This window comes from Nylanderia fulva, unplaced genomic scaffold (genome assembly GCF_048542155.1).
Source record: "Nylanderia fulva isolate GAGA-0341 unplaced genomic scaffold, ASM4854215v1 Scaffold19, whole genome shotgun sequence".
NCBI lineage: Eukaryota > Metazoa > Arthropoda > Insecta > Hymenoptera > Formicidae > Nylanderia > Nylanderia fulva.
Window position 1 is genome coordinate 4,399,294 of NW_028190161.1, and position 11,378 is coordinate 4,410,671.

At 26.5% G+C, this 11,378-nt stretch overlaps 1 long non-coding RNA gene across 4 annotated transcripts; it reads left to right on the top strand.

The window, feature by feature from the left end:
- The first annotated feature begins 6,802 nt into the window (after positions 1-6,802).
- LOC114933345 (uncharacterized) lies at positions 6,803-8,016 on the top strand. 4 transcript variants are annotated; one of them, XR_014924514.1, is made up of 4 exons: positions 6,803-6,821; positions 6,933-7,499; positions 7,683-7,779; positions 7,842-8,016. It is a non-coding gene; the product is annotated as an uncharacterized LOC114933345 (long non-coding RNA). The 4 variants fall into 4 exon arrangements; XR_014924512.1 differs by lacking the exon at positions 6,803-6,821 and having other exon boundaries at positions 6,933-7,314; positions 7,411-7,499; positions 7,869-8,016; XR_014924513.1 differs by lacking the exon at positions 6,803-6,821 and having other exon boundaries at positions 6,933-7,101; positions 7,411-7,499; positions 7,869-8,016.
- The last annotated feature ends 3,362 nt before the right edge of the window (positions 8,017-11,378 follow it).

Genomic DNA, 11,378 nt, shown 5'->3' on the forward strand with positions numbered 1-11,378 from the left:
CGCCCCTCCCACACCGGTTCTAATAAAGAAACTCGATATTCTTCTTTATCTACGTCGTATATATTTATATATATATATATATATATATATATATATATATATATATATATAGCGAGGCGGTGTTGTAATTCAAAGAGACACCGCACAGCTCTCCAATCATCGAGATTAATTAAAATGAAAAAATAATCAAGAGCTGATTAACCGCAAGATTAATCCAGAATCCTGTTCAAGTTTCAACTGGTCTTAGGATGGAATCTCGTTTCTGTCAGTTTGAACGAGAGATTAATCCGATATAGATATATATTATTCCATTTAATTAAATTATTGAAAAATTTTCAAACACATACAGAGACTTTTATGTTTATAGCTAATCTTGTGCGCATGAACGTTATAAATATCTTATATAAATATATATACTTTGCCACATTTAGCTCTAAAATTTTGAACGAGTTAAGGGTCGGCAGTACCACAGATTAATAGACAGATCGCCAAAGGCCTGCCTAAAGAAGAGACCGCCATCTTCGTGCGATAGACTTTGCCCCTTACCGACACACTTTGCCCCTGGTTCGAGTCCGTGCTAAATTCGTAGACTTGAACCAAAAGACTTTGCCCCTGGTTCGAGTCCGTGCTAAATTTCGTAGACTCGACCAAAAGACTTTGCCCCTGGTGCAAGTCCAGGCTAAATTCGTTTGACATTACCAACAGACTTTGCCCCTGGTGCGAATCCAGGCTAATTGATCATGAGACCAATTTGAGAGATTTGGCCCCCGTTGTGTGTGTGTGTGTGTGTGTGAGAGAGAGAGAGAGAGAGAGAGAGAGTGAGAGAGAATATTTTACATATATGCATATATATATATAAAATTTATTAAATATAAAAAATATATTTTTTACACATAAAATGTTTTTTTATTGAAATAATCACGATTTTAAATGTGATATAACACAGTGTTCAAAAATTTTTTAATTAAATTTTTTAATTAAATTTTATTAAAGAAAATTACTTGAAATTTTTTACATTAAGAATTTAAAGGCTCCTTATTCTCTTGTAGAAATTTATCACTACGCCAATTAATCACTTATTTCGAGTATTTAAAATACTATAATATACAGTAATTTAAGTATTCGAAATAAAAGTGATTAATTACTCGAAATAAGTGATAAATTGGCGTTACTAGTAATAAATTTCTATAAGGGTTGAAATAAAGTATAAGAGATAAATAGGCTATATGTGAGCTGTATGCGAAATGTGAGATGTAAGACGCATATTGAAATTTAATTTTTCGATATAACTTTCAAAAATGTACACGAGGTACAAAAAATTAGCTTGGACATTTGTAAGACTTAAAATTGGGATTAATTCTCAATTCTATTAATTAAATTTCGATATAACACACCTTACATCCGCGCACGGCTCACATATATATAGCCCATTTATTAGTGCAATTTTTAAGTTCCTTATTTTTCAAAGTTCACCTTTTTACGTTATCAAATATTTTTACGTTTTCAAGAATTTTATATTTTTACTTACCGCAGTTTCTTATCCAAATGTAAAATCTTTTATCGCAGTCTATAAAAAATTGAAACAATTTACAATTTTATGATATAATATTATTATTATTACAATTTCTATATATATGCACATCTGTCAAATATCGTGATTTATTTCACATTATTATTATCTATTTTAATAAAAAAAAAAACAAAAACACTTGCAACAATCAAAAATAAACCGCCTGCCGCGAACGGAAAATGCCAAGAAAGCACGCAATTTCCGCGAATCTCGTAATTTTTTTGAAAAATCAACAATTTCAACGAAATTGTAAATTCTTCAAATCACTGCACAAGTATAATTCACAATAATAATTTTCAGTAACTACGATAAAAAATCGTATACTGAAAACCGCAAACGAAAGTGCAATGGGAGTAAGAGTAAAGTCTGTGATAAAATTAATTGGCAATAGAAAATTAATAATTTTCAAATAGAAAAATTTTGAAATTACCGAGGATTTACAAATAATAAAGTAAAAATATGAAATAATTTATGTTTTCGAATTTTGCTCGCGGAGAGGATCTTTAAAACAAGATTTTTAGAAGAGAGGACCTTTAAAATATAAACAGGCAAAAACGTTGGAAAAATTAAAGCGCGCGTTTAAACAGATAAACGCAATGAAATAAATACGCAATTGTTTTTACTTATCGCTGTAAGCTCACAAGCTTCTGACGTGCTATACACTTTTATATAATATATACAAGGTGTCCGGTAACTAACGGACCAATGATTAAGGGCGGATTCTCTGGCCAATTTGGAGACGATTTTTCCTTAGCAAAAATGTTGAGAAGTCAATAATTTTCGAGTTATAAGCGATTGAAAAAAATAGGTTTTTTGAAAACTAAACGTTTTGGAGTTAAAAGTCTAACATAATTACATTCTTCAGTTAATTTCAGGTAGAGTTTACTATAATAAAATTTTAATTTAAGGCTTAGTTATAAAGATACATAATGACAAAGATTGGAAAGTTGTAAAAAATGATGACCTTTTTCGACATTTTCGCTGAGGAAAAATCGTTCCCAAATTGACCAAAGAATCCATTTGTAATCATTGGTCTGTTAGTTACCGGACACCCTGTATATTGGACACGAGTTTCGTTTGTTTCAGATTCTCGAGAGTTGAAGTAGGAACATACGAGTATCATATATCGTTTGTGACTTGCCGAATGAAAGCAAGACAGAGAGCGAACGAGATGATGAGCTTAATAGCTCATAATGTTATAAATAAATAAATAAAAAATTATAACCTGACCTACTAGTTATTGAATCTTTTTTTAATAAAATGTTTCATTATTATTATCATCTAAGTCTAAGTCGTTTAATTACTTTTTAGTTTTTTAATAATTAATTTAATTTATTCTAGTCATTTTTATATGAGAAAAATAATATCACGTATACGTTTTATAATGAATTAATATATTTCGGGAACCGAATTATATATTCTTAATAATATAAAAGTGTTCAAAAATTATATTTGACTTTTAATTTTAATTATTTTATAGCAAAGAGTTCCGAAATCTCTTACACACATAATGGGGATTTTTTTCATCCATATAATTCGCAATTAAGTATATATGTTAATTATTAATTTTAATAAAATAAAAATTAAAATTAAAGGTCAAATATAATTTTTAAACACAAATATATTAAATTAATTATAAAACGTATACCCATAATAGTATTTTTCTCGTACAAAAATAATTAGAGTAAATTAAATTAATCATAAAAGATTAAAAATTAATTAAAGAATTTAAACTTATATTTTATATAATAATAATAAAACATTTTATTACGTCAAACCGTCGTGAAATAATTAAATAAAATTTGCTAGTTACGTCAAAGTCAAGTTTTCTAAGCTTATACAACATTTTATTAAAAAACAGATTCAATAAATATAAGTACATGTTATATATATACTTATATTTAAATGATAATCCTTAAGAGTCGCCAGTAATAAATAATGAAAATCTCTCCTCCAATTTTAAAGTCGACTAGACTGGCAATAATTTATTTAAAAAATTAGTTAAATTACAACGTTTCGGCTGTCATTGCAGCCCTTTTCAAGTAATCAGATTAAAACAATAAATCAAATTTACAGCAAACCCCCGACAAAATTAACCATTGTTTTGATGAACAATGTATAACTGACAGAAGTGAGCACAAAAAAAAAAAATAGATGTTGACTGTTAGCAGGAAACTTAGTCACTGTGACTAAGTTTCCTGCTAACAGTCGACATCTATTTTTTTTTTTTCGTGCTCACTTCTGTCAGTTATACATTGTTCATCAAAACAATGGTTAATTTTGTCGGGGGTTTGCTGTAAATTTGATTTATTGTATTAATCTGATTACTTGAAAAGGGCTGCAATGACAGCCGAAACGTTGTAATTTAACTAATTTTTTAAATAAATTATTGCCAGTCTGGTCGACTTTAAAATTGGAGGAGAGATTTTCAATACTTATATTTATTGAATCTGTTTTTTTTATAAAATGTTTTATTATTATCATATATAATATAAATTATTTAATTATTTTTTAATTTTTTTATGAGTAATTTAATTTGTTCTAGTTATTTTTGTACGAGAAAAATACTATCACGGGTATACGTTTTATAACGAATTAAATATATTTATGTTCAAAAATTATATTTGACCTTTAATTTTAATTTTGTATTTTATTAAAATTAATAATTAACATATATACTTAATTGCGAATTATATGGATGAACAAAATCCCTATTATGTGCGTAAGAGATTTCGGAACTCTTTGCTAAAATAATTAAAATTAAAAGTCAAATATAATTTTTGAACACTTTTATATTATTAAAAATATATAATTCGACTCTCGAAATATATTAATTCATTATAAAACGTATACGTATTAGTATTTTTCACATATTAAAATAATTAGAATAAATTAAATTAATTATTAAAAAACTAAAAATTAATTAAACGACTTAGACTTAGATGATAATAATAATGAAACATTTATTAAAAAATAATTATAATAGGTCAGGTTAATATTTTATTTATTTATTTATTTATAACATCATAAAATTCTGTCCTTTCCGAAATACGCGAACGCTACGAAAAGATAAATCTCGTACATGCCGCCGGACGAGTTCATGAGCATGAGACGCTCTTATCTTGGGAACGTATTAATAGTTACTGCATTGACCACTACTACGATATGGCGCTGAAATCAGTGAGAAATGCTGGTCTCTCCTTCATCCAGACCTTTGGCGATCTGTCTATTAATCTGTGTCTTGGGAACGTATTAATAGTTACTGCATTGACCACTACTACGATATGGCGCTGAAATCAGTGAGAAATGCTGGTCTCTCCTTCATCCAGACCTTTGGCGATCTGTCTATTAATCTGTGGCAGTACACCCAGGCAAACTCCGAATTGATATTGGAGACCTCGTGCGGTGACAACGCGAAACTCCGGTTTCAGTGTTGCCAACGCCGAGAAATCAATTCTCGGGTTTTATGTAGTGGTGTATGTCTGTACACGTACATACACCACTGCATCGCTCACGCGGACGCACGTAAGAGAGACAAGGACCGATAATCACGTGTTCTCCTTGTTCCTCTACCGTGCCGGTATACGTGAGATGCCGCCTAAAAATGCTTTCTGGCCTTCCGTAGCAGAAAGCAGTAACGTAGCAAGACTAATAAGCACCCATTTTTGTAAATTTTATATATGCTTATGCACATATGTGGATATATTATTTATATATAAATATATATATATATAAAATATACTAATTTACTCTCAATTATATATGCTACTGTTATTATTTATCATTAGACAATTATAAAACAGAGGTTATAGATTTGGTCTGACTACACTGGCCTCAAATTAAAGTTGTATATATATTTATTTTAACATTTCGACCATACGGGATGTGGTCCTTTTCAAAAATACAGATTGGAATATCAGAGAGTTACAGCATTTCGTCTTTAAGATGTAAGCGCAAATTATGATTCGGAGAGATTTAACTTGTCAAATAATAAAATATAAAATAAATTATAAAACATATACATATATAATTTGTAGTGCTATATATATATATGTTTTATAATTGTCTAATGATAAATAATAACAGTAGCATAATTGAAAGTAAATTAGTCTACAATGTTAGACACGGGTACTTGTTAGGTTTGATAATTTATTGCTTATACTTTTTCGAGAGACAAGAATAAGAGAACGAATATAAATTATTATTAGCTTGTATAGCAATCATAGATTGACGAATATGCGTTGGTTATTCTTGATTTCTTTCTATTATTGATGTTATTGTATAATTTGCTCCATAAATACTTATAACATAAAAGAACTTATGTCGAGTAATATTGATCAATGCAAAGGATGTTCAGTATGTATCACCCAGTAAATTATTAGAGTTCAAATATATCAATATCAATTTTTTAATAATATATTGGAATACAGAGAAATGATAAAAAAATATATTTCAGCAATAAAAATTTTATAAATATATTGAAAATATTTTTACTACACGCGCGCGCGCGCGCGCACACACACACACACACACACACACACACACACACCCACACACACACTATATAAATGCAAAATAATACAGAAAATAAATTTTTAATAAAAATCAACATACCAGCTATTTGTGTGTGCATATGTAGCTGCGAGCATGCAACGGATTTATTACTTGATAAATTTATTTACGGACTTATTTTGCATTTATATATATATATATATATATATATATATATATATATATATATATAGTGTATGTAATTGTAAAAATGATTAAAATATTTTCAATATTTAAAAATTTTCAAGTTTATCGCCTTATATTTCTATAATTTTTCTATATTCTAATATATTGTAAAAAAATTGATATTGATATATTTGAACTCAAGTTTTTTACGTGATTGAATATTATTGCATTGAGCCATCATACGTTACTCGTAAGTTCTTTTACATTATAATAGTATTTACCCATATAGCACCGATTGTTACAGAAAGCTTTCAGAAATATTTCAAAATCATTTCAATGTTTCACATTTCATGTGCAACATTTCTGACAGAATTCTGCAATATGTCATATGAAATATTGCAACAGAAATGTTTCTGAAATCTATTACATGTGGTAAATTTGAAAAATTAATATGAGTGTTGCAAAAAGTTTTCATATGAAATAATTTTGAAAACTGGAACGATTTTTTAATATAGTGATTATAAGTGTATATACATATATATATTATATAACAAATCAATCAAAATAGTCGACGGTATGTATTATAAAAATTTATTTTCATATCTTTTATTGTACAGATTAAATGTATATTAATGTATATATATATATATAGGAACAACCAATCAAATTCTTTCCCGCTTTTTAGGTTCCGGATGTGGAATGCAGGCAACGACAAGAACAGCTTGCTAAACCGCATAGACTTGGACTGCTATGATAGCACTACTGTCTACTGGTTCTAATAAATAGTAAAGTTTTATAAAGGAATAATATCTACTTATTTGATAGAATTCGAAATCAGACATAAAACTTTCAAGGTATTATTTTCATGATTAATGTTTCAAAGTACCGAAAAAAGAGGTTATAACTGCATTTTAACATGTATATTTTTGGATACTTTTAACCGGTGCATGCTTTTCTACATAATTTTACTCTGTATATTTGTCATTATTTAAACTATTTTCATTTTACATATGATGAATTTGTCTAATTTTAATTTTTGTTTGTTCTTGAATTTTGAGGTTACATGTGTAAGTACAGATTTTTAATAATTTCCTTTATATACTCTATATATTACATAAAACGTCTCATGACATGATAATTGTTATTCTCAAAAATTTTATTAGTAATCATCTTTCAACGTTATATTGCTGGAATGGAAAAAGTATGAAGAAAGAGCCTTTCAAAGATTTATTGTTAACTAAATGCATAAAAAGTATGTTAATATTTAAACTACTAATTTCTCGTTTTTCAAAATAAATAAAATAATTATTTCATTATATTGTATCAATATAATTAAATAATTATTTTATATGTAAGCACGCAATATTTTCAATAATATAATTTTGAACAAAAGGTAATCTCTATATTAATAAAATAAATTTCCTTGTTTATCTAGAATGTGTTCATGCAAAATTCGAAACGGATGACAAACAAATTATCGAAGTCATCTCTAAATGGTTCATCCAGGGCAAATTACGTCATGACAGAGATGAGTAAGTAAATATTATTAATGAAAAGTGAGATTATTTATAAATGTATATATATAATATTACAGTACTTATTAATCGTTGTATTTATTCAGAGAACGATTACAACGAAAACAAAAAGAACAGCCATCGGAATAAATGTTTCGCTTTTAACTTTGCTTTTTAATTTAAAAAAGAAGTTACTTTGTGTTCTAAAAATTTATATTGTATTACCTGAACAAATAATATATTATTCAAACAAAATTCAAATGTTATTTTGCATAATGTTTGATTTATATTATAGTAAAATACTATTTTTTTATTTAGAAAAAAGTTTATTTTATGTTTGAGAATTTTGTTTGAAAGTTTATTTTTTTTAGAAGAAAGTTAAAATTATCAAATAAATATAATTAGAGTTTAGCAAGTTCACTTAAAATTTATTCAAAAATTGTTGGAAGTTTTAATTATGTTATTAGAATAACAATAAACAATGTTATCCAAATGGAATTCAAATTTTTACTTTATTGTAAAAAAGTTTTTATTTTATGTGATAACTATTTTTATTTTATGTAACGATTCAACTATTAAAACAATATACTACTCAAATAAAAATTTAATAAAAATTATAAATATGTTTCTTCTATATCCTAAAGCTAAAATACCATATTATTATAAGTAGAATTTATATATATCCTAGAGATCTAACATTCGACCTTTTAGTGAGAATCATTGACAAAAAATTGCAACACTAAGCTAAAAAAATGTACAACGTTAGATATATTTTTTATACTCTTTTTAGTGTAAATTTTGTCGTATATTTGTGTGCAATAAATATAATAAATTTAAATATTATTTCTGAAATATATATTTTTTTATTTGAATAACAGTTTTGTAATATGGGCTGCTTTTGCGACAAAATCAAAATAATATAATTCAGATTAAAATGATTCTGCACTGTGATTAGTGAAATCTGAAATTTCATGGAATCTCATTGAAATTGTATTCAATGAAATTTCAGATTTGAACAATCCCAGTGCAGGATCATTTTAATCTGGATCATATTTTAATTTTGTCGCGAAAGCAGCCATGTTTGCAATATTATAAAAAATTTTCAGAATTATTTAAAATAGTTTTCAGCAATATTTCAGAAACGGTTCAATCATTTCAGTAACCTTTTAAGAATATTTCAGAAAAGTTGCAGATTTATTAGTAACCTTTCAGCAAACTTTTTATAAGGTTTCAATAAGGTTTCTATAAGGTTTCAAGTGCAAGAATCGCGGACATTTTGCTATTTCAGAGTTGTCTCAAAGTTGTTGCAGAAACATTTCGCAATATTTATGAAATGTTTCAATCTGTCACATGAAATATTTTTGAAATATTTCTGAAAAGTTTCTGTGCTGTATGGGTATGTAGCAGAGAGAAAGAGATAACCCATACAGCATGGAATATTTCTTGAATGTTCTATGAATATTCTTTGGAATATTCGTGAATATCTTTTGAATGTTCTATGAATGTGCAAGGAATGTGCGATGTCCCGCTTTGAATGTTCCTAGAAATTTCTATAATTATTCTTGAATAATCCTACAAATGTTTTATAAATATTCCCGAATATTTTATATTTTTTTAAAATATTTCGGAATATTCATACAACATTTATAGATATTTGTAGAAACATTCGAAACGGAACCTCATATTCTATGTATATTTATAGAACGTTTATAAGATATTCGCAAATATTTTTAAAATATTCTGGGAATATAGATATTTTTCTTAATATATTCAGGAATATTCACAGGACATTTATAAATTATTCGATAATATTTATAAAATATTCAATGCGAGACAGTAAACGTTCTATGTACATTCTAAGAATAATTACAGATTATTCATGAATATTCTAAAAAATATTTATAGGATATTCTATGCTGTATTTATAAATATTATTATAATTTATAAATATTATTGAAGTACAGAGAGAAAAGGGATACGTAAAATTTAATAACTGAAGTTTTAAGATTATATATATATATATCTATACACATTTATTTAAAACTATATAATTCTCTCTCTTAATATTAATATATTTTTTAAAATAAAGCTTACACATATATTTCAGTTGAGATCTTCGATATATATACGAGTATTTCTTTTTTCTTTTGAAATATATATATATATATATATATTTAAGTAAATAATATTGATATATTACTATTACATTATTTAAAAAATTTTACTGGTAATAATTGTTCTCTCATACATGTCAGAATTAATTTTATACTTAAATAAAAAACATTTCTTCAATTTTTTATCTTAAATAAAGACTATCATTATTATTATCAATTTAAAAGAAAAACGTGAATTGTTTTCCTTTAAAATTAAAAGAAAAAAAATTAAAAAAAACATATATATCTTCGATTCTCCCTTACATGTCAATAATATACTTTAAGAGTTTTACTATAAGTTTTTGAATTAAACTTAAAATATTCGTATTTTTAAAGCAAAATAAAATTAATTATAATAATTATTGATAAAATCTTACTGAAGTACATTATATTTAAAAACATAAAATAAATTATACTTGTTTTTTGCACAAAAACTATCACGGTTATTAAATTTGTACTTTAGAGTAGTAGTTCTTCAAGAAACTTTTAACATTTTTAATGTTCGCTATTACACGAACGATTGGCTTCATTTTGCTGTGTTGGTTTTGTTTTTAATTTGGCTTTTACCAACCAAGTTTTAACGATGTTTATAATTTCATCATCTGTTATAATTACAGGACTTTTCCGTGTAGTAAGTCTTACGGATTCTGAAATGATAAGGAATCTTATATTTTGATTGTTTTATTTAAATACTAGCAAATTTCTTTAAAACTTTTTTTTACTGCAATTTAAACATTTCTAAACAAATAAATTTCACTAAAATGTTGAATCTGGTGTGAATTCCCAATGTATTAATTATGTATTAATTACTTTAAAACAAAAAATAAAATATAACTTTCCTAAACATATCATAAAGAAATTAAAATTATATTTGTATTACTTACTTAGTATTTTATAATTATACTTTCTATTTCCATATACTGATAATATAATAAACACGTGCTGTGACTTGTGTATAACCTCTTAAATTATAGGTCTTACGAATTTATATTTAGAAATAAATTTAAATCTATAATTTATATCTAAAAATATTAAAAATTATCATGAAATTATCTACAATAAACCATATTTCTAAAAATTACTTGGTACTCATAAAATTAACGTAGATAATAGATTTTTTACGAACGATTATACATACTTTCCTTCCTTCTTCCTTCGAGATTATTAACACTGGCAAGCTCAAAGCCTGTTTATATTGACCAAAACAGTGGTGTGGTAGCAGATTCCTATGCAGTCTTAGCCTCCCAAAGAGGAAATCAGAACAAAACGGGACAGAAACACATTCAGACTTGCTCACTGAACAATATACGTACGGCTCTTGATTCTTGATGCACACGCGACACGCGATGGGCGCGATGGCTGGACAGAATGCGCGCGAGACTGAGTCGCACATGCGCAACAGTAAAAACAATTAACTAGCAATATATGTGCGCAGAAAATTTGGTGGGCACAAATAATATCATT